The following is a 23,044-nucleotide window of genomic DNA, read 5'->3' on the forward strand; positions in this document are numbered from 1 at the left end:
GGGCAGCCCCCCATGCCTGACCTTTTATCAGCTCCCATTTCCCACCTCTCGGGAGCTGGTCCCCTTTTTCCCCTTCCCCTCCCTTCACTCCTTACATTAAAAATTGGCCTTGTGCCTAATTTGCTCGGTGGGGAGCAAATAAATACCATCTGTTCTGGCTGATACTGAAAGCAAAGACCATATGTAGGGGAAACCACACATATAAGACCTTGGAGAATGTAGGGGAAACCCTTCATACCAATTGTCACTATCCAGCTCCCCTGCTCCCCTGCTCCCCGGGGAGCTGGTCCCCATTTCCCCTTCACTCCTCACATTAAAAATCGGCCTTGTGCCTAATTTGCTTGGTGGGGTAGCAAATAAATAAAGCTTTTCTGGACATTTTGGCCAAGATCAAACTGTAATATCTATTCCGGCAGACAGTGCAAGTAAGACAATATGTGGGGGAAACATCACATATAAGACCTTGGACAATGTAGGGGGAAACCTTCATACCAATTGTCACTATCCAGCTCCCCTACTCCCCGGGGAGCTGGTTCCCATTTCCGGTTCACTCCTCACATTAAAAATCGGCATTGTGCCTAATTTGCTCGGCGAGGGAGCAAATAAATACCCTTTTCTTGGCCTTTTGGCCAAGATTAAAGTGTAGTATATGTTCTGGCAGATACTGCAAAGTAAAGACCATATGTGGGGTTGCCCCCACATATAAGACCTTGGTCAATGTAGGGTCAAGCCTTCATACCAATTGTTACTATCCAGCTCCCCTACTCCCCGGGGAGTTGGTCCCCATTTCCCCTTCACTCCTGACATTAAAAATCGGCCTTGTCTCTAATTTGCTCGGTGGGGGGAGAAAATAAATACTCTTTTCTTGGCTTTTTGGCAAAGATCAAAGTGTAGTATCTGTTCTCCCAGCTACCTCATTTTTGATTTTTTTCAAGAGGTCCGCCACTTGACCCACCAGTCAAGTTTTAGGCTTTCACTTTTGTAACTTTTGTGCCTTTACTAACCTTTGTTAGTGGGACCGATCCCCTCTTTGGAGAGTGTGGACCCTTTTCACTCCCCGGGACGACTCCATTGTGGGGTAGTCTGGACTCGAAAACCGATCCCTTCTTTGAGAGTTTACTGTTTTCGGGACGGATAACACTTTCTTTGGTAGACGCGACCTAATCGGGTTAGCTTTAGTTTGTTGGGTACTTCGTTTCCTTCTCTCCTCTGAGGTTGAAATGGTCTATTCTCTTCTCTATTAATTGCTTGAGCAGCACTCTGACCAGCCAGGCCCCAAACTTTGTCTTCCTTCGCTGCTCTCCCAGTGGATTTAGCAGACTGTGTTCACTTTCTCGCTTCCTTGAGGTTGTTTGTAGGTAGGGTGACGTGGGTAGGGCGGGTGTTTCCTTTCTGCTCCCCTCTCTGGGCAGAGATGTCTATCCCCTCTTTCTTTTTCTTAATTGCGATGCGGCACTCTGACCCGCTAGTACCCACTGAATATTCTTTCACTGCTCACCCCCTTTGTGGGGGATCTGAGCTGACTAATCCGACATCCACGTGAGGGGAGGTCAATCCACTTTCTCTCTTCTGATCTCACCCACTCCCCTCCACACCCCCATTTCCCTGCATTTTCTTTTCTCCCCTTCTACACTTTGGTCCGCATCAGCAACCGGTGCAGTTTTTCTGCATGATGCCTGGATAAAGGCATATACCACCCTAGATGCACCACATCGCCCTACTCGAGTACTCCCCATCGGAGGGAGCACCTCCCACGAAGGCCAGGGTAGGGCCGCAGCCTGCAGCGACCCAAGCAGTGCTAACACCAGGAGGGCAACCAACCCAGCCACATGCTCCCCACGAGGGCCACTCTCATGACCTGGCAATCAAAGAAGCGGCTGACGAGGGAACGAGGCTCACACTCCAGCGACACCAGTTCCACCTCAATCCTCGTTGGTTGGAGTAAACACTCCCGCTCAGGCTCCCCAAGAGGACCAAGACGAAACAGAAGACACCGGAAAAAATGCCTGACGAGGGAACGAGGCACCTGGCGGGTGGTACACAGCCAGTGTCACCTGTTCCACCTCAATGCTCGTTGGCCGGTAAATACCGCACCACTCCAGCTCCCCAAGAGGACAACCTCCCGGCAGAAAAGCAAAGAGAAACTGGAGACGAGGAGACCAAAGACGACACTGATGGACTACAGCCTGTGGCACCACCAGTCTCCCAACCCTTTTCCGGTCACCTAACACCAGCTCCCCAAGAGGACAACTCCCCGACACCAGAAATGGAGGAAGACAAGGATGATTTTGCCTACAGAACCAGAGCTTTGTTCAGAGACACCCTAGCATCGCTCAAGATTCTCGGGGTGGGAATACAGGGCACCTTCACCGCCCAAAGCCTCCCTAAACACGCCAACTCCAGCCAAAGTCCCAAAAGGCAACCCTCTGACGACCAAGCCTGCGGAGAAGAAACCCACTCCACAATCTCCGGGCAAAACCAAGGGAGGGAGCCAGAGATTGGGCCACAAACAGTGTACGACACCCTAGGAGGACTGGCCAAGCCTAACCCCAAACAAGGCAACTAAACAGCAGCAGCAGCCGCAACAGCAGAAAAAGAAACAGTGGCCACTCCTCGCCCCGGTCCGTCCAACGCCAAACAGGACGGAACAGCAACATTGGGCCCACAGAACCAGGAGCAGATGACACCTGAAGAGTACAGGAAGCTCTACAACTCAACTTACAAGCCCATCACAGATGGGATAAACATCCAACCCCTTCCAGGTCAAATTGAAGAGCTGGAGAAGAGAGTTCTCTCCCTGGTCACCTCCGAACTAAAGACCAGGAGCTTAACAGGTGTCGACAAAGACACTGAACATACCGGCCAGATACGTATGCAGGAGAAGTTTCGCCATGTGAGACATCCTGCTCCCCAGTCAAGAAGAGGCAAAATGACTGGCCGAGACCGACCACAGAACCAGAAATGGTCGGCTACAGCCGGTATATTTGAATAAAAGAATCGCCTCAGTCTCAGTCTTAAATGTCCCATGCTACATGACTGGAAGGGAGCTCGGGGGCCATCATGAGCCAGTACGGCGACATGGAAGCTGTCGTCCCATCCCGCGATCAATGCAACGTGATGACCGGGAACTACAAAGTCCGAATAGTCCTGGACAAGGTCGAATTCGACACCCTTCCGGCCATGCTCAAGTTTGGGGACTGGATCCGGACACTGATTGTGCACTGTCAGCAAATGGGGCACATGGCACAGGACTGTCCCAAAAAACAACCGGCCAGATCCCCGGGAAAAGCCCCCACCAAAGCACCGGCCAAAAATCCAGCAGAAGCCCAAGCCTCAACACAAGTCACAGCCTCAGTCGCAGTAAACTCCGTCCAGTAGCAGAAGCAGGTTGGGTGACGGTCACTAAGAAAGGCAGAGCCAACAAAAACCTGCCCAAGCCAATAGTGACCAAAACCCAACCAGACATCACACTGATGGACAGGCAGGCATTCTCTTCCTCAAACAAAAGATTCCGAGGAAGAGATCGTGTCGGGCGGAATAGATGCGACCACAGACGCAGAGGAAACAGCTACAACAACAGTCACCAAAAAGACGAGCAAGAGGAGGAAGAGCAGGAAGACTAAAGGAGACACCCCCACCCACAAAGACAATAGTAAAACAACAGAAGCTGAACTCCCCACACCCCCACCCCAATTAGCCAGTAGACCTAACCCCCTCCCGCCCAAGCTCCCCCAGAACAGTTTCATGTAACTCATCCTCGGATAGGGTAGACACCAACCCCAAAAAACCTACACTCCCCAACTCTTGTCACTCGTACCCCTACTCCTCTCCTCCCCCGGCCAAGGAAAAAGCTACGCCACCAGTCCGCACGGAGCAGACGAGAAAACTCCACTTCCTACCAGGTGAACGTCGCCGACCCAACCAAATTCAAGAACGTTCCCTTGTTGACCACTTTCATTAGGACTGAAGCCCTCTGGGCTATGATAGATGCAGCAAAGGATGCTATCCCAGGCTGGCAGGTGGTGGATAGGGAGCATCCCTCACTGAAAAATATCACACACAAATGCGAGGGAAGAATCACTGTTTATGCTCACCTCTCCTTTTACAGTGCACTCAAACTCACTTTCCCCCTGAACGTGGGAGGTGTGGCCAAGAATGGATTACCCTCGACGGACTTACTCACTGGAAACCTTGGACAGGCCTGCCACGTCCTCACCCCCGAGGATTTAAGGCCCGTGTGGGACGCTGAATAAGGTAGGTGAGCATGCCTTTAAAATTGGCTACTTAAATGTGAGGGGCTTCAGATGTTGAAGCAAAGCCGTGTGCGTACTGAGAGATCTGGTGTCCTTCAAGGTAGATATTGCCGCTCTATAGAAGACCCACTTTATTTGAGACGGAGATTTTCAGGTGCTGGTGAGCGACTACGAGGTTTACCCAGCATATGCCAATGCTTATAGTTACTTTCTAGTAAATCGCACCCTATCAGCGTCGGTGAATGTTATTCACGCGGACGAGGATGGGCGGGCGATTGTCGTGGATGTTACCGTTAATAGCAGTGTGTTTCGGATAGTTGTAGTTTATGTGACTAATTCCAAAGGGGTGAGAGCTTCCTTCTTTGGACGAGTGGAGGGCTTTATAGATGATCCGGAGAGAGTAGTCTTAATGGATTATTGGAATGCAATCCTTGATCCCAAGATAGATAAGGTCGGAGCGACTAGCGGCTTGATGTGGTGTGACAGCAGTCTGTCTGACCTGATGGCTTCGTGCGATCTGGTCGACAGATTTCGCCTGGATGACCTGGGGCGGGAGATGTGGACGTGGCATTCCAATGCGCCTTCCCATTCAAGTACTTACTTGGATCGAATGTTAGTTAGAAGAGGTGAGGTAGACTTCCTATCTTGCCCCACGTTCTCCTTTTTAGGACACTCGGACCATTAACTAGTTATGACCCGTTTGAACTTGAGCTCTATGCCTAAACTGACTGAATACTGGAAGTTCAACAGCACCTTGTTGGAGCTGGAGAACTACCGGCTGAAGGTTACAGAGTTAATCCATCGAGCATTAGTGGGGGCGGTTACCGGAAGTAAGTAGTGGGTTAGTCTAAAAGATTAGATGCTTCTCGGTCCGCTAGATAAGGAAGGCCAAGAAGCTTATAGAGAATAGGCTAACCTGGGCGGTGGAGGGGGACCCCGTAGAGATAGCGTTAGCTAAACAAGACCTCAACCACTTGGCTAGCCAGTGGTACGAGGGCCAGATAGTTAGGGCTAGGTTAATGAAAGTCTCAAACGAGGCTGTTAAAGTTGACGCTGTTGAGTGTAAGGCTACTCTAAGGCGCGACTCGGACGGGTACATTCGAAAATTAAACAACCTCGTTTCGACGCGGGAGATCTGCGAGGGGTGCTTCACCCAACTACCCAGACTCAGAGTCGAGGAGTTTGGCAGCTATTTGACCGACTTGCCTCGCCTCTGTGATGGTCTTGTCGCGGAACATGAGATCATTACTGCGTTGAAGCAGGTCGGCTGCAACAAGTCCCCGGGGCTTGATGGCCTACGCTACGAATTCTACTTGAAGCTGTCGCCCATGTTGGTCCTTATTCTGAAGGATATGTTCAACCATTGGTTTGTCCGGGTTCCATCCCTAAGAAGGTGACCAAGGGAGTGATCACATTGCTGAGGAAAGGTCAACAGAATAGTGAGAAGGAAGATTTAGACTCTGCTTAACACAAAGTTAAAGATTTTGTCCAAGGTTTTTGCGAATCGGTTGCAGGTTTTCATCACTGACTTGATCGAACCAGACCAGAGCTATGCTGTGAAGGGGAGATCGATACAGGACAATCTTCATTTGATCCGCATGATCATAGAGGGGAAAGAAGAAGATTCCGAGGCCGCGCGGATCAGTTTGGTCAGTCCAAGGCTTTCAATAGGGTGGACCATCGGTTCCTAGGATCTGTACTAGATGCCGCCGATTTTAATCCGGACTTCCGCAAGTGGATCTTTACACTGTATGACAGGCCGGTGGCAGCGGTGCAGATCAATGGTAAGCTGTCAGAGTCATTCGCCGTCTCTCAGTCGGTGCGACAGGGTTGTCCGCTGTCACCTCTGTTGTACGTCCTGGCATTGGAACCCCTCGTTCGCAAGCTAATGGAGGGATAGCTCTCCCTGGAGGCACACGAGCCAGGGTTTCCGTGTTCGTGTCTTGCCCCACGGACATTCAAGCGGTCACCGAGGCACTCGCTCGATATGAAGAAGTTACAGGGGCCTCTTCAATCGCAGTAAGTCGGTGGGTCTGCGGTTGGGTGCCTGGACTGGAGTAAATTCGCTTCCAGGCATCTTCAGTTGGACCGACGGCCCGGTCCTGATCCTCGGTGTGTGGTTTGGATCAGGTCTCCAGCTGGAAAAAACTGGTCGAAAGTAGAGATCAAGGTTAAATCCACTGTCAAGACTCGGGTTCGAAGGAAATTGCCATTGAAGGGTTAAGTGGAAGCGTGTGCTACATACGTCTTCCAACTCATCTTTACCGTCTGTCTGTACTATCCCTCCCTGCAAAACAACGAATCAGCTTACAGAAGCACCTCCACTCACTCTTGTGGAACGAGGGTAAGAATTATGTTTGCAGAGATGTCTGTGTTCGAAATCCGAGCGAGGGAGGTTTGGGACAGTCCGATCTCCTGTGTCACAAGCACACAGAAAGGTTGGCCTTCCTGAGCCGTTCACTGTACCATGGGTCACTACGGTTGGAAGCTAGTTTTCCAATCTCACACCCGACCCCTCAGTCGAAGCTCAGCGGAGACCGAGTGGGGAACAAACATTCTACATCGAATGCCGGTCCGCACTTACAGAATTGCCGGGGGCCAGTGTCCTCGAACAGTCTAGCGACAAGTTTTCTAGGGAGCTAGTGGGGCGTAGCAAAAAGGAACTGCTAGTAAGGTGGATGGGGATGTCGTTGGAGGAGGTCCGCTCCCAGTGGAGTTGGGCGCCGAGACGGGACTTTTTTACCAACTCGGAATTTTCCTTCACTTGGTGACTTGTCCAGAACGCACTGCCCCTTTTTGATGAACTCCACTTGCACAAAGAAGAGACCTGGGTCTATTGCCTGCGCTGCGACAAAGACATGAGAGAAACAGCCGGTCATGCTTTTTTTACGCTGCAGCAGGCTTAAGACACTCATAGGGTACGTCAACGAGGTGGGGGCTCGCATCAATGCCAAGCGCCTGTTCGAACTCGACGAGTCTTATTTTGTGGAGAACATTGATCCGCATCTGCCTAGGGAGAAAACAATGGTTTTTCTGGCGATTCTAGCAGTAGCGAGAATGGTCATATGGATCACGCGCCTCAAGCGAGTCCGTGAAGAGATATCTGTTCCGGATCAGGATCTAATCGTCTGCTGCTTAAAGTAAAGATCAGATGCGATTGGAAGAGGTTGCCTCGAGCTGTCTTTGACAGGATGTGGGTGTATGACACTAGCTTATGCATTCGACGAGGCGTCAAGTTTGAATTCGTGTTATCACCATATGCATGGCACACACGGTACTGGGTCCTACGGAACCCATCCCACTAGGTTAGCAATAGAAAATTAAAGAGACTCTTGACTGGTGGTACAAATGAGATCCGGTCCCCCGATTATTTGTTTTTGCACTAGAGAACCTTCCGAGGCTACCTTAGCACTACCTCCTCCCCCTCTTTTGTTTTGTCACTCCTGGTCAACCCTTACTCGGAAGTCGCCTTCATCCCCCCCCTTTTTGGTTTTTTGATGTTTTATTTATTTTTCCCCCATTACCTGATAAGAATCCACCCTAATCGCCACTAGGGATCTCCCCGCTTGTTTTCGGTGCCCCGGAAAACAGTAGGTGATCTAACTACTTAGATTAGTTCAGGGAGGGACCTTACTAACAACGCACTAGGAATTTTTATTTGATCATTTTTTCTAGATTGTTTTCCCCACTTCCCAACACGAACTTTTATTTTTCCAAATTAAGAACTTTTATTTTTCCAATGAATTGTACTTTTTTCACACACACACATACACATCTATGTTTTTAAAAAAATGCGCACACACACACACACACTCGGGTATTGTAAATATATGCTTTTGGCTAAAACGCTGGGGATTAATTAGTTAGTTTAGATTCCACAGAGTGAATGTTGTATTGTGGTAAATGTTGCCAGTCAAGAGCAAGTCGCCAAAGACTTCAATTTTACTTTAGTTATAAAGACCCTGAAACACTCCCCTCCCCAGATCTTATAGGACCTTGTGCCTAAATTTGTTTTGTCTTTTAGAGATTTTACTTTTTAAATTTTTTAAATTTTCTATTGAAATTTTTTGAATTGTAATTTTTCTTTAAACATAATAAATTAAATATGAAGTTCAAAGTGTAGTATCTGTTCCGGCAGATACTGCAAGCAAAGACCATATGTTTGGGCAACCCCACGTATAAGACCTTGGTCAATGTAGGGGCAACCCTTTATATCAATTGTCACTATCCAGCTCCTCTAGTATCCGGGGAGTTGGTCCCCATTTCCTCTTCACTCCTCACATTAAAAATCGGCATTGTGCCTAATTTGCTCGGTGGTGGAACAAATAAATACCCTTTTCTTGGCATTTTGGCCAAGATCAAAGTGTAGTATCTGTTCTTACTACATGCTGTACTTATGTTTGTAACTTTGTGATATAAAGTGGGGGTCAGTCTCAAAGTCATTGAAATCATTCTCCATATCATTCAAGTTGTTTTTGAAGGATTCCAGTTATTTTTGAAGCATTCAAGTCATTCTTAAGGTCATTCAATTCATCCTTAAGTTCATTAAAGTCATTCTAAGTCATTCACTTTTTATTTATTTAAGTTATTTCAGCCCATTTTTCGGTAATTTTAGTTGATCTTTAAGAATTTCATGTCAATCCTACATTCAGGCATTCATTCATTACACGAGAGCACGCGACTAATGGCTATCCGCCTTGTTTATAAAAGAAATGCACAATCCGGACTCTCTTGACAACTTTAATATTTAATACAAAATAAAACGTTTTGTTTCATTAATTAAGATTTAAAGAAGTATTTCTTATCAATTTAGATTTTTTCATTGAATTTAGTTTAATTACTTAAACAAATATTTATTTTTCATAGATATCTTAATCTTGTATTAATTATTAGATATGGTATTGTTTTTAATTTATGAAAAATGATTTTTTCGACATCAGGAAATGATTCAGAATAATCTTTCTCTTGCAATTTAAGTCTGATTAAATCCTCTTTTTTAAAAATACATTAAAGACAGACATGTACTGGAGATTCTATTTGCATATGTTTGTTATTGAATTTCAAAAAAAAACTACCACACTACCACATGATCATAATGCTTCTAGATTGAGATAAGCTTAGAACTGTTCAACAAATTGATGCAACTGTGTCAGCAGAGATGCCTGGACCTGAAGATTCAGAGCTTCGTGATTTAGTTAAGTCGTTAGTGGTACATGGTCCAACCTCATTGTAAATGTTAGATTATGTGATAAGAGGTATCTTACTGTTTTTTAAATCTACAACTACCGTGGAATTTCCACGAGTTTTGCTAATTATTATAAATTGCTGTAATGAATATTTCATTAGTTTCTTTAGCTGGCGAAGATAATGAAATGTAACGTAATAATTCTATATTACCCCCCCCCCCAGAATTCAGTGCGGAATGATTTATTCGGGAATAATTATGTTACTCATTCGTATGATTTGATAAATATAACCTAATCAACGTATTAAGGCGAATTCATGATCGAAGATAGTGAATAAATGATCGAACAAAAGAATAAAGAATAGGGAAGAATTGATTTAAAAATAGATTTGTTGCTTAAAAGCGACATCAGATGTTTTTGTTTTTTTCTTTCTTTCTTTTTTCTTTTTTTTTTTTTTTTTTTGATGACGTTCTCTTCTTTTTGTCTATATCATGTCCTTAACATGATTATAGCTAATGGTGTCATCCCTTTGTGACGTTTTCTATTTGTGCCAGATACCAACCAACTTTGGATGACGTCATACGTCTGTGATGTCATCAAAATAACGCAAGAATTTATTATTTTTTTTATTTTATTTTTTCAATGAATAAAAAATAATTAAAATTCATTGAACAACAAAAAACATTTATTTAATAAAATATTGTTTGTCAAACTGTTGTCAGATTTACTACTAGTTTTGGAGGCCGGAAAACACTCGTCTGCGAAAACCACTATCAATAATTTCCCTCACTTTTTATCTGTACCTAAACCTAAATGTAGATTCCATGAACAAAGCTTATTTCTTAGAACTGCACGCCTGTAGAAGGCTGTTCCATTTTCCTGTTTTCCAACTGACTGCAATATGAACAAATTCTTGATGCGCCGTCCCCTTAAGTAATCCATTTTACGAAATTTCCACTACTAACAATTACCACGACATTTTTCGTTGACTACTGTGCACTCATTAACCCTTATGCTCGAGTGGCCTTCGAGCCTTGATAAGTGGTGACTTCTTTGTAAAAAAAAGTGTTTCCTTGGCTAGCAGCGATCGAAAGTGCTTGTAACGCCAAGTAGGTTTACGATCGTACCCGGTGTGACACTTCATTAATAGACCATGGCTATTGAGGAAATATCGTGTGAAGAGACATATCGTCCCACTCAACACCATGACGATCGGTTGGAATTCAAATATCTCGAAAGACTGAGATATATTGGTCGCTTGTAGTCCTTTGCTAACGTTCCTACATATGAGAGTTGTCGCCGTTTTTCGTTTTTTTTTTTGTCTCCCCCCCCCCCAGTTTTCTAATTATTTTGTTTTAACTGAGGAGGGGACACCCGCTATATCATATATTTAAACTGTGAGATTTTTTTTTTTGTTTTTTTGCTTTTTTTTTTAGATTATAACCGTTTATTAAAGTTCAATTATTTGTATTTTTGTTTTGGAGTTTTGGAGCTTGTTAACGACGGATCTACCATCTGCTTTACGCCAACTACATCCATCTCTCCACCCGCTCTGTCCGGCGATGGGGTAGCTAAATAGTACAGTTCTCAACTCACACACAGTCATGAACATATGCACTCTGACATTGACGAAAGCACATACACACAACGCATTTTAACATGGCGTATGTTTATTGAAAAACTTGTACAAATTTGTATATGTTTATATTCCTAATATTTCCTGATAAACTTTCTAAAAAGAAGTAATCTTGACTCTTGTTAATAACTTGTGTCACATAATCGCCGCATTGGATTATGTGTTTTAGAGAGAACACATTTTAAATTTCATTATATCTTGTTTTTGTTTTTTATTGTTTTAATCATCGCCGAGGCTAGAGAACTCACAGAGAAAGAGAGACCCATCTGTAGCGATGAAAAGCGAGAACGTATGGAGAAAGAGAGAAGATGAGAGAGCTGAGGAAAAGCCTCAACAGGTCTCAACAACACCCCCCCACCTCATAAGGATGAGTCAGCCATTTGGTAAGGTTACGGTGTAGTAGCTCACTGCCTGACCCTTTTTTTTTCGAGTTGCCTACCGCCAAAAACAGACAAAGAAAAGAAGAGTGGCAAGCAAAATACGGATGAAAAGTGAGAAAAGAGAAAAGAGAAACAAACACTTTTCGGCAAGCAATCATAGTGGTCAGATGATGAACCCTGTTCCGGGAAGTCAACAAATATGAAGCTAAGCTTTGGTGAGTAATGAATACCCACCGATAAAAAAAAAATAAACAAACCGAGCAACTTGTTTACAATGAACAAAGGATATTAACAAAATCACAAAAACATGACTTGCAAACTTTATAAATCAACAGTTAAATTGATCTCGCTAAAGCTTGTGCTGTGCTTTTATCAAAAGACATTTCACTCGTGAATTTGAGAGGTGAAATGTGCCAATGCGAACTGAAGGTCTAGTGGAACATCGAACTTGTCGATAAAAATACCTGTGGATGGAGAAGCGAAGGAGATGAGGGTGACAATATGCCCCAAAGTATGGATGTATGTTTTTGATCTGAGAGTCTTCTCTTTATCTCTTCCCCCCCCCCTTTATCTCTCTCTCTCTCTCTCTCGTGCGATGAATTAATTTTGTTAAGTATCGAGGCATTATGTTGTCAAAGATGGCGGCAGTAAATCAAATTGGCGAAGAATCAATGCAGTCACGATCTCAAGAGTTGAGTAATTGTTAATAACAAAGATGGCGGCGAAGAATCAATGTAGTCCGGTTCAGTTGTTTCAAGACGGGGACTGACTTGCATCCGAAATTCGATATTTTTTTTATAATGAGGTCGGAGGATTCTCATTGGTTGATTGTCCTAATGGGTAATTATAATTAAGATCTTCCAAATAATTGGGCTCATACACTCATTACTAATGATGGGGATGAGTCTCCTTGTGGCTTGGGCAGCTTGGAGTCTGGGTAAAGTACTCGTCGAGTATTCGTTCTTGACACTCAGCCCGACAGGTGCGGCGCCGGGAATCGTCCAGTAACTGTCGGACTGAGGTACGCCGCCTGAGATCACACAGGAGGTTTACCCTCCCAGTTCTCGTCACACGGATTTCGGGGGGGGGGTTATTGCTTGGCGCGTTAGGCGCCCCGACCGGGGAATGTCGACGGAGGTGCTCAAGCAATTTTGTCAAGGCAAGAGTGACCCTCCTTTAGGGGAGCTTGTCTGTATCCTGCCTTCTGACCTTGTGTCACACAATGCTCTGGTGGGGGGGCATTTAAATTACTACCCTCATTATTAATCAAAAACGTTTTTACAATTAATGTTTTTTTTGCCTTTTTTTCTTGTTTATTGATATATTTTCCTCTTGGTATTTTTAGACATTATCATCCTCATGACGTATTTTTTTTTGTTTGTTAATCACACTGTCTTCCCACCTACCTTCCCATAGCCTATTTTTGTAATAAAATTGGTTTAAACTTTAATATTTTTGTTTGCATTCCACTACTTCCAATGTGCTGTTCATTCGTTCATTCCTTATTCTACGGGTTTTAAAAGAGCCCCCCATTCCTTTTCGTTCGGCGCAATATATTGAACCCAGAGGATCTTCTTTTTTTTCCTTAAATTTTTGTATTTTTTTTTTACGTGAGCGCCTTTATGCAGTTCCAACACTTTTGTCAAATGTTTTTTTTTTTATCATTGAGGGAAGAAGTTTTTATTATGATGAACTGGAATGTAACTAACTATTTTTATGTTATTGATTCTATTGCTGGCATTTCTTTCGATTATAGAAATAAGAACCTCACAGGAGGAACCATGGGGAGCTTATTCATATCCATAGCAAGCGACACTACTAAGTTAAATACTGCCATCCTATAACTTAACTTTGACTATATATTGTTACATTTGTGTTCTCGTGGAAATCGCTCTAGCCAAGACACGAAGACAATTAATGTAAGGAGCTAAAAAAAAATCTACTACGAAGTCAAAATAAATGCTAGATAGATAGATTTCGGCTGAGAAAACATAATTTTTCCCCTTTTGTCAGAAAAATCGTTAATGACTAAATGACATCGAATGTTAGCAGGCTGCCGAATGTAAAACCAAGGAGGTCCACTTTCTACACTCCCTGTACAAGGCTGTACGACCTAAGTGCGTATAAAAGATAGAGTTAATGAGCAATTTTGTTTGACACAATCTGACAACACACAAAAAATGTGATTGGCGATTTAATATTTTTGTTTACAGTGAAAATAAAATAAACGTTTGTTTAAAAAGAAAAAGTTTATTTTTTAATGGGAATTTATTTACTGTCCTGAAATCGAGTTACGGCCTTCGGACTAAACGTGTTGACAAACGGCTAGGACACCTGCGCTACACGAGGATACGCGTATTAGAATAGTCGTAGTAATCGCATCATGTAATGGAAGATGGTATCTTTTCAAGAGCAAAAGTAGAAAGAAATGCACCACGTATGCACGGATTGTTTACTTGAAGAGGTGACCTTTATTGTGGCCAGGAATTTTTAGTCTGATAAGACCTGTTGACTGATATCTTTTTTATGCTTTGTCCTAAAACCCGTTCATCAGTGAAAGTGTATTTCGGTTAGATCGCTGATAAAGAAAAAGAGTTACATCTATTCGGTAACAACTAGGTCAATGGATTTACCATTGACCGCCGTCATCGCCGTCGTCGTCCAATTCGTGTTAACCGATTTTTTGCTCTGTTAACAATTGTTTGTAGGTATGAACTGTTACTGCTGAGGTATCAATTCGCCGATGGGAGGGCAATGGTGTACTGGCGTCTTTGATGTCTTTTACATTGGTAATGTATAGTGACGTGAAATGCTATACCATAAACTGATATACTCTATCATAACATTAAATAGCAAACTATAAATCTGTATATTATACGGTAGAGATTTGAACTATACCAAAAACTTATATACGATACCTCTTGAGTTGGAAGCCATGTTTAGTTTCAGAACAGTTTTCGATGGTTATGCAAGTCCTGGAGATGACGTGTTCTCGGAAGATAGTTGTTCTGTACAAGTTCCTGATTTTATATTTTTGTAAAGAAAGAGCAAAATATTCTTCCCGTGTTAACACAAAGAAAACATATGCAATGTTTATTTTTTTATATGCTGTACCATGCAGTTATCTAAGATCTAACAAGGTTTTCGTTTATTATAGAAAACTATTGCGAACAATATATAAAGATTTGGTTTGTCTATCTCCGTCTCTCTTGTTTCCTCTTTCCCGATAATATTGTGTAGTTGAAATCTAGACTTCTGCATGCATAACCGGAAATATTCATATCCTTATTACAGATATTAACGGTGTTAGACTCTAAGAATTCAACACCTGTCACCGACGTGCGTCAGAAATAGAGAGACGTCATTCAGTTCCTAGTAAAAGTGCATTGAGAATCATGGTGACTAGTAAAAAATATAAATTCTGAAGCATGAACAGTCCCTCATTTTACTAATACCACGCGCATCTTCATAGCTCTTAAACTTTTTTTAGTTAAAAACATAGGAGGCCTTACTTTTGTGGCAATCCTCGTATCTAATTCAAGCACACATCTTGTTAAAATGATATCGACTGCATATGCTGATTCCCTGGCCCCGACTTCCTGTGTACACTTTAATGTTGTCTTGTTAATTTAAATCATCAAATATGTACTAGCGAACGTAGCGTTTACTGTTGTTGTGTAGCGATTGGGGACGACATATAACGGAGGATCAGACATGTATACAACGGTGTACACGGCGACGACGATGGCGCAATTATTGTAGATTTCACATCATTCTTATGAAGATATGAATATGAAGAGATGTGAAATGGAAAGTTCTTTTTAACACGAAGAAGGGATTTCATTATTGATGATGGAGACAGACAGTTAACACTTTGGAAGGGTGTTTCATATAATGTCCATTTACAAAGACGATAGACAAAACACATTGCATTTCGGTGAATGACAAACGAAGACAAAGGCTTACTTAGAACATGAAGACATTTATTTCAGCTGCTGCTGATGATGTTGAGGTATTTCACGCTTTGCAGAATTACACTGTCTTGTCTCCCTTTCTGGTTCGCTTCCGAAACGGGCTTGGGGTAACTCAACTCTCCCGATGCTCTGTAAACTCCGAACTCTTCTGACTCTGCACTCTTCTGACTTAACTGAATATAGAACAATTCAGCTAAATGCAGTTTTGAGTCTTTAGAACTATTCAGCTAAATGCAGTCGGTAGACTCCTTGCTCTAACTGAATTAAATTGGATTAGAACCTCTGAAGACCGAGGTTTAACTAAATTCATATAGTTCGGTGTGATGAGGTCACGTAATCCCGACTTGATTGAAATAGATTATACTGGTTGATGAAGAGAGCGTAAATCTAGTTACTGAAATAATGTTATAAGTTGATGCAGAATAAATTAAAAAACGTATAGGTCGGCGTGATGAACTCACGTAAACTCCGGCTTAGTGATATACGTATAGGTCGGCGTGATGAACTCACGTAAACTCCGGCTTTGTTAAAAAAAATATTATACTGGTTGCTTAAGAGAGCGTAAATGCAGTAACTGAAATCATGTCAATGTCTCGATGGAGGGCGAGGATGATTACCCTCTCTGGTATTTGAAGCAGTCTACCAGTCTACCAGGGGCCTGGCCGAAAAAAAATAAATCGCTTCATTGAGTTCCTGACGGAACGAAGAGAATGGGGACATTGATCGCTGACGGCCGGTTGACCCACTATCCACTGGAAAATTAGGGACTTCTGAAATTTATGAATGCTCATAAATTTCGGATTGCTAATCCATATATGGTTTTATTGAACTTTTACATTTGGTTAATATTATATTATCGATATCAGACACCTAATATCTATATCACTTTTGAGTTTACTTTATTGATACCTTCCGACAATTGCATTTCTCAAGCTTGCGAAAATATATGCACATATTACATGTTTTAACTTTAATCTGAAAATTAAAAAAACATTCATATAGCTAAATATTTACAGATGTTTAATTAATCGAAAGCGGGACGCCACGTGAGACACTGACTGTTGATCCAGGTGCGAGACGCCGAAATCATTAACCGCTCAGTTTTGAGTCTTTAGAACAATTCAGCTAAATGCAATTCAGATAATGGGGCTTCAGATGAGTAAGAGCGACGCCTATGAAAGAAAGGAGTCAAGCGGTAAGCCCCGAAACGGTGCGTATATTCTCTTTACGATCCGACATTATCTGTAGAACGAAATGGAATACCTTACAAGGAAAAAAGATACATTTTATTTTATACAAGTTCACAGGAAGAGGAAGGTTCCGAAACGGTGCGTATTCTTTCCTGATTACCTGACATTATGTGGAGATCGGAATGAAATATCCAACAAGTTAAAATATCTGGTATACTTGATTATATACATGTTTGCAAGTTAAGTTGTGTCTTTCAAACAACAATACCTCCTTCATTGCGAGTTTCTGTTAATATCATACTGTGGGTTTTTAGTTAATCTCAAAATAAATAGAAAACCTTTGTAAAGTAAAATATTTAGAGAGTTTAAATTAATCGAAGTCAGAATATCGGAAATTCTAAACAGAATCGGAAATAGTATCGAAACCGGGGAAAATATTGGAATCGTCCTATCACTATATATATATATATATATATATATATATATATATATATATATACATATATACACATATATACACGTCCTATCACTATATATATATACACATATATACACATATATGTGCATATATATACATATATGTGTGTTTGTACATATGTCTACTATATATGCATATGTGTATACATATATATCTATATATATACACACACAAATATATATCTACCATATATATGGATATATATATATATACACAGATATATATATATATGTATATATATATTTATACATATATGCATATATGCATATATATATATACTATACATATGTATATATATATATATATATATATATATATATCGGGCTTCGCACGTGACTACGTCAGCATACGGTAAGTCATCAATTATACATGCATTTAACAAACTATAGACGAATTCATATGTGAATACACCAGACGGTTTCCTGACTATGATGATTTAATGGACCTGTCAAGAGTACCACGAATTATAAAACATAAAATCTACCGATTCTCCATACATCAATTTGACAAATATATATGATGCTTCATTAGATTTGAACACATTTTTTTAAATAGAAGTCAACAAACTAAGCATATTGAGCAGAATTGAAGAATATTTTCTATATTAGCAGAAGATTCACTGCACACCTGGAAGCAATATAAGTAAAATGAGTTATAAAAAAACAACAAAAAAACAAGATCCTGTCCCGAAGAAGCTACTTTTATATATCGAAAATCTCAAAATATTAAACGTATAAAAATACGATGATGATGATGATGATGATGATGATGATGATGATGATGATAATAATAATAATAATAATAAACGATTTTCTTTACGTGGAATTTGTATCTTGTTTTTTTGTTTTGTTTTGTTTTTGTTTGGCTATTTTTAATTAGAATGTATATAGTATTTTGCGGATCTCTTCCTTAGTCCGAGGGTTTGGCTTTAAAAATTGACACATGTACTTTTTGAAGGCCAAACTGATTTTTTAAAATGACAAATTCGCGAAATACGGCTTTTAATATGGCAACCCTAGACAAGAATATGAAAGTTTCCACCCTTTCATAGGATATGTTTTTTAATACCATTGTAAAAATTGTTTTCATTGTATAAGAAAGGAATTGGTAGTAATTGCGACGCGTAGCGATAATTCACCGAAGAAAGAAGTAGGCGAAACGTTACTTAACAAACTGAACATAAGAAGAAAAAGAAACTGGGCAAAAAACATGATATATTTTGAAGACTGAAGGATTGCTCATATAATTAAAGATCTACCATAACTTTATATAGAATTTATTTTTTAAAAATGTTTTTATTCATATGTCGTGGTGTGCCAGAAAACCACCCAAATATTTGTAAATAAAAACACGTAATTGGCTGAAACTCGACATGTGTTAGGAATAGCAACGGCCGTTTTCAAAGAACAAGTAAACACAAAAACTTCATCTTTACTAAACTAAACAAAAATAAAATACTATTATTTCAAACCTAGATTAAAATAAACACAGTTAGTACAGTTAATAAATAACGAAGGCACTTTTAACTCTAAGTAATATGGTGTAACATTAATTATAATAATTTATTGTTTAGCAACATTATTAGTGGTCGTAGAGCTTGTATCACGAACGGCTCTCCATAAAGCTAGCAGTATTTATAGCAAATCTCCAACTCGACTCAGGAGATGGGATACTCCCAAATTCAGATTTATCTCATCAAGTCGTAGAACTCAGTCTTGGTGGGGACGAGGGGTCGCAAAAGCATCACGCAAACCACCCTTTTTCAGGGTTACTCAAGATAGTAATTAGTCGTAAGCTACATATATGTGATGCACATTCTACTCTCTACTCCTGGAACTCTCCTTACACACTGCCACACAAGTTTCTGTGGCTTCTAGGGCCTCCAGTTTACTACTGCAGCTCCCAGCGACTCCACCTTATTCCTATAGTGCCCCCAGCTAACTACTGTAGCTTCCAGCAACTGCAACTTACGCCTGCCGCTTCCACCGACACCAGCTAACTCCTACAGCGCAATGAGCTTACTCCCGCAGCTTTCAGCACTCCAGCTTACTCCTGCAGCTTTTTCAGTTCAGTCCTGCAGCGATTCCAGCATATCTCGCTCACTCCTGCAGCTCCAACACTTCCAGCTACCTTCTCCAGTGTTTACTTATTCCCAGCTACCTGACCCAGTACCTACTAACGTTCAGCTATTCGTTCCAATGCCCAGTAACGTCCAGCTACTTGACATAGTGCCCTCTTACGTTCGACTACTCGTTTCAGTCTGATGTCCTACCTGTTCTGGTGCCCACTCACATTAGGCTACATAGTCCAGCGGGTCCTGGATATGACCTTAAACTATATCTGATGGTAAGGCCCCAGCCTGCGGGTTTTGGGGAGTGTGAAGCCACTTTTTAATTGCCATTGCTCCCAGGTCCACTGTGTCGGAGTGGTAGTACCTTTTAGGGTCCCAACTATGGGCTAAATAGAAACCGACTAAAAAAAAATATATATATACTCTATTAAAAAATTGTTCTTCGAAATCACTGGATTCGACATTAAATAACCTGAAAAGGGTTGATATGTCGTAAAACAACCAACCAACCAACTAGTACAGCGCCCACTAGTGTCCAGGTACACGTTCCAGTGCCCACTGACGTCTGACTACCTGTTCTAGTGCCCACTGGCTTTCTGTCACCAGTATCAGTGCCCACTAACGTCCAGCTACCCGACCAGTACTCGCTGATGGCTACTAGTGCGTACTGACTCCTAGCTACCCCTACAAGTGACTACTTGTCATTCAGCTACAAGGATTCAAAAGACAAAAAAAAAAACACCCGTCCTCGCATCAGCTGATTTTGATATCCATTGCTATGCATTTTATTTTTTTTGGAGGGGGGGTAGATAATAAAACACGATAGACGTTGTCATTAACCGATAATTTGTGTTTGTCATCCTTCTTTGCTATTGTTGCTACGTCTTTGCATCGTGTATACTTTATTAGTTGTACGGTCGATTGGCATCTTTCAAACTTCATTTCGCCCCATATATAATTATTATTATCGAGTATAGCAAAGATAGTGCCCTAAAATTAAATTTAATAAAAGTTGCGTTTTTATGTCCTATAGATTTGGTGAAATCGTGTTTTTAGATAAAATGTGTGTCATGTAATGTTTATCAAATTGACGGGTTTAGTGCCTTTGACGGTCTGAATTAATCATCCTGATTGACATAGAACTTACTTTACTAGTAAGCAGTAGTTAACTAGAAAACATAGGATTATAATTCGGTTAAATTCAGCATCATTTTCCAAGAAAAATAAATACCTCTAAATTAACACACCTCTTCATAATCATATAACAATATACTATGACTTGAGCTAAAATAATGTTCTATTTGATGCTATTATTCTTGAATATACTTGTCGTGATAGACATAGAGAAACGGGCGAGAATCTGTCTCGGCAGCAGGCTGAAAGACAGGGCCAAGATGGCGGCTGTTGTCTTTTAAAGCCTCCGGTCATGCGTAGATCTCGAGCAGTTGTGTATGGTATATGCAAATTGGGTGTGTCCGAAACATTATAAAAGGCGAGTTGCTGGGAGGAGTGAGAGAAGCGTTTAAGACATGCGAATAGAGAACGTCGGCGTGTATCTCGTGTTGTGAACAACGAACTCTACTCGACTCAACTTGTGACTAGCGAACCTCCGCTTTACGTTTTAACCAAAAAGTTTTGTTGCTTTGCATTAGACAAAGACTTCTGATACAGTTGTTTTTATATAATAATGAGTCGCCGCTTATCAATGTCCAAAGAGCACTCGAGAATAATTGTTAATTATATTGTATATTGGAGATGAGCAAAATTTTAAGGGGTTTGAAAACAATGAGTTAAATGGACCGAATTTGATTAAGTAAACACTTTACAAGATTTTGTTATCACTAGATTTTAAAATAATCATGTTGTACTCAGCTTGGAAGTAGAACCATGGTATTGTATTCCCTGAATTGGAAGTCCTTAAAAATAAACTATTCTCATAAAATATGTATATATTTATCGTACGATAATAATTTCTTTTACAATTTAATTACAGAACCCGATCCATGTATTGTTCTTTTTTAATAAATACTTGATACTTGAGAATAACTCTCCTCTTCGTTGCCATTTACCTCCCACATTAATTACCCTAGATTAACTTCTTATGTTTGTATCAAAAACCGTCATTACCTTATACTTTTTGACACGCTTTTGCCGTTTAATCACATTATTTTTATTTAAAGAGGAGCGTCTGCCTTGAAATTAGCAATTTCTGATAGAAATCTATTTGGAGAATGTAAACGGTTATTTAAATAAGATGAAAATTATTTTAAATAAAGCAAAAATTTAAATGCATTCAACAACAGTTAATATTAATAAACTTACCTTTTTTTCAAACTAATGTACAAATATCAGGCAGTTTATTAGGATATTTTGCTAGCTTTACAAACCGAGAGCAGGCTTCATTCGTTTCCACGAATAATCGCGATGACGAGGCCTTCGTAAAGTCAATCAAGTCATGATAGTCCCCGAAGTAGCGCGTCAGTAATAACCTAAAGCTGAAACACAAATTTTTCGAGGGGACCGGGGGGTTTTGATTGTTAGAAATCGTCTGTGAATTGTTACATCTCTAAGGTTCGTCAATGATTCTGGTCAAAACCCTACATTTCTTTCGTAAATCGAATTCTATATTTAATAAAACTATCAAAAATATGCACGCTTCTTCTGGACAAATATTTTTTTTATCGTATACGTTACACACCAATATATACGTTACACACCAATATATACGTTACACACCAATATATACTACACTACATTTTTAAACGGATCACGTAATGCGTGTGTGGGGGATAGTCTGATAACAACAGAACATGTACTACACTGCCGCTAATAAAATACAAGGTAATCCTTTGGAAGGTTATAATGATAACTTACATTCAATAAAATACAAGAGTTAACGTCTTCAAAGATAGTAATTGTCTGTATTTTTGAGATGAGGTGTTTTCATTTATTGAGATTGTCGGACTGAATTCCTCATCTTGGTTGTTATAGTCACAACGTTTCGGCCGTTTTGCCCTCCGGCCTTCATCAGGTGTTTTGTATCGAACTTAGGAGTCTCGAACCCGACCCTTTATTATTATTACGGGGGTACCGTGTTCGGACTCCAGCTAGGCTCTGAACGAAGGCAGTGAAAAGTAACATTCAAAACAGAGAATCAGCAACTATGTCCCAGAGCCTAGCTGGAGTCCGAACACGGTACCCCCGTAATAATAATAAAGGGTTGGGTTCGAGACTCCTAACAAACGGTTCCCCAGTTCGATACAAAACACCTGATGAAGACCGGAGGGCAAAACGGCCAAAACGTTGTGACTATAACAACCAAGATGAGGTCTTCAAAGATAGTATAATGATGAACCAACATATACTACACTGCCTTCCAGAGTGAAGGTAATGTCAAGAACCCTGCTCTCATAACAACGAAACAGATACAGCACTAGTTTTTAATAAAGAAGACGATCACTGGGAGAATTGTATCAAATGTACAGATCAGATATTTAAATAGAACCCTTCAACAAATCACGTAGGCAATGCCTTCGAGGATCGTTTCATGAGAAGAGAGGATACAGTAAACTATATCCATAAAAAAGAAGGAGGTGCTTTATGCGAAGATGGTATAATAAAAACAAAATAGATACGAAACTGCCCCTCAAAATTATGCATTGAAATACAGTACAGAGTGGAACGATAAATGAGTCGCCCTAAAGAAAACGATGTAATAACGTTATTTTAAAACTTTTATAGAAAAGTGTCAATTCAAGTAACTTGATGATGTAGTAAAGCTGATATTTATTCAATATAGCCGCCTTCAACTTCGGTACGGGTCCGGAACTGGGATCATGCCTTTTCTCTGCGGCTACTCGCCGAATACTAGGCGGA

At 41.0% G+C, this 23,044-nt stretch overlaps 2 pseudogenes; both read left to right on the top strand.

Annotated features, from left to right (window-relative positions):
• The first annotated feature begins 857 nt into the window (after window positions 1-857).
• On the top strand, window positions 858-1,072 carry LOC145277245 (U2 spliceosomal RNA; annotated as a pseudogene).
• Window positions 1,073-8,584: 7,512 nt separating this feature from the next.
• On the top strand, window positions 8,585-8,764 carry LOC145277249 (U2 spliceosomal RNA; annotated as a pseudogene).
• The last annotated feature ends 14,280 nt before the right edge of the window (window positions 8,765-23,044 follow it).

Source organism: Euprymna scolopes, chromosome 5 (genome assembly GCF_053919585.1).
Source record: "Euprymna scolopes isolate OS-2025 chromosome 5, ASM5391958v1, whole genome shotgun sequence".
Lineage (NCBI taxonomy): Eukaryota > Metazoa > Mollusca > Cephalopoda > Sepiida > Sepiolidae > Euprymna > Euprymna scolopes.